Genomic DNA, 1,974 nt, shown 5'->3' with positions numbered 1-1,974 from the left:
CACAATAATGGCCAGGAAACCTTTATTTATTTAACTCTGATACAAACTCTTTATTGGAAGAAAGAGTAGTCTTTAAAGAAGGTAAAATGAGAAGTGAACGGTGTTCTAACACTAGGACACTTGCCCAGAATAGGCGGCGACAGAAGTCACCCGGGACCACGTTTGTATGGCTCAGGCTCAGTTCTCCTTATCGCTGTCGCTGTCCATGTCCCTCAGTGTGAGCTTGTGGAAGCGGTACTCGGCCAGGCCGGTGTCCTCCTGGGAACTCAGGTTGCTCAAGTGGCCTTCCAGCTCCCTGATGGTCCTCACCTGCTTGCGCAGGAAGTGGATCTCCAGGAGACCACACAGCTGGAATTCTTCCATGCTGTGGGCTAGCCAGTGCAGGTTCAGGAGGCTCTGGTGGAGGGTCTGCTCCAGGTGGAAGGCGAGCTCCATGGCGTTGAGTCCGCTGCCCCACTCATCTGCATGAGGCCTATTGATGTTTCCGAGATGGATGTGGCCCCCGCGCTGGTTCTGCAGGGCCAGCAGCTTCTCCGTGTGCTCATGCTTCTCACGCCAACGGCCCAGAAAGTAGTTGGCGAAGTTCTTCAGGCCCACATCTTCTCGGTCGAAATGGTAGGCCATAGAAAAGTAGAGGATTCATAGAGCTCAAAGCGGATCTGCCGGTTGATGGCGGCCTCACACTCCTGGTGGTAGTTCTCATGCACTTGCAAAGCGGCCGTTGTCATGGCAGCGGCCGGAGACCATCTGAGGGCAGCTGGCTACAGGGACTTCCAGGTGTTCCAAGACAGCTGAGGACCGAGGGCTTCTCTCAGGAGGCAGGCTGCCACAAAGAGTGTGGTCTGGACTCAGAGCACAGCCCTCAGACGATGCGGCTCGGACGGTTGGTGTCAGACCAGAATGAGCAGTTGGGACCTGAATGAGGCGTTGAGGGAGGCCGGTACAGAACTCTGCCTGGAACGCGGGAGCGGAAGCTGTCACCGCGTGTCATAGAGGAGGAATGCGCGTGGCTGTGTTTTGCGGAAGTTGAATATCAGCCTCTAGTTTTAAATTGGGGCAATACTTCTAGTTTCCAAGAACTTTCTCTCATCTTCTCTTTGCTCCATTCTATAGCAGCTTGTTCTTATTTTATAAACTCAATTCCTTATTAAAAGACTGAGAATTTTAAGTTTGGGGTAAAGTCTTCTATATGGTCATCCCAGTAGAATTTGTTGAAGAGACTAACTTTTCACCATTTAATAGTCTTTGCACCCTTGTTGAAAATCAGCTCACTGTAGATGTTTTGGTTTATTTCTGAACTTTCTATTCTGTTGATGTATATTTCTATTATTCTAATACACATAGTCTTTATGTTTATCCTCTCATTGCCCAGTACGATAGTAGCCTATTCTTATTCTCTAAGCCCATTGTCTTCTTTTAAAATCTGAGAAAATGAATTGTAAGTTGTCCATACAGTTCTCTTCTGTTTCCTGTATTTTATCTGTGCGCTCTTCCCCTCAACGAGTTCTGATTATTTATTATGATCCCTTTTCATTTTTCTCAAATACCTGCAAACCACTGGACATTCATATAAATATAAAGGACTCATTTGATTAACATAGGTAATAAGCATGCATTGACTCTGCAGTTGTGGTGTCCATTTCTTTAGCCGGCTCCTCCTCTGAGTAGGGGGCAGGACATGTCACTAAGGCAGAAGTCTTCTTCCTTTGGAGCACATGGCATGCAGTAAAGTAGGTGCCCTCCCACTTGCCAAAATAAGAGAGGCATTTCTGTGGCATTGGAAGACTTTAGGGTGTTTCCTTCTAGGTCAATGTGTGCTTCTGTTTTCAACCTCCTCCGAGTCTGCTGTGCAGGTCTGCACATGTCTCAATCCCCTGCTCTAATCTGGGACCCTTAAAGTTAGGAAATTCACTGTCACTGGACTTTCATTTTGGGCATCAAGCAGGGTTCACAGCCACTGGAGTTTACTACCTA

At 47.7% G+C, this 1,974-nt stretch overlaps 1 pseudogene; it reads right to left on the bottom strand.

Annotated features, from left to right (window-relative positions):
- Positions 1–177: 177 nt before the first annotated feature.
- LOC103212028 lies at positions 178–728 on the bottom strand (annotated as a pseudogene).
- Positions 729–1,974: the final 1,246 nt, after the last annotated feature.

The sequence above is a fragment of the Orycteropus afer genome, unplaced genomic scaffold (genome assembly GCF_000298275.1).
Source record: "Orycteropus afer afer isolate SDZICR_OR568_19922 unplaced genomic scaffold, OryAfe1.0 scaffold00838, whole genome shotgun sequence".
In the NCBI taxonomy this organism is placed as follows: Eukaryota; Metazoa; Chordata; class Mammalia; order Tubulidentata; family Orycteropodidae; genus Orycteropus; species Orycteropus afer.
Note: the sequence above shows the minus strand (reverse complement) of the source record. Positions and strands in the feature narration are given on the sequence as shown.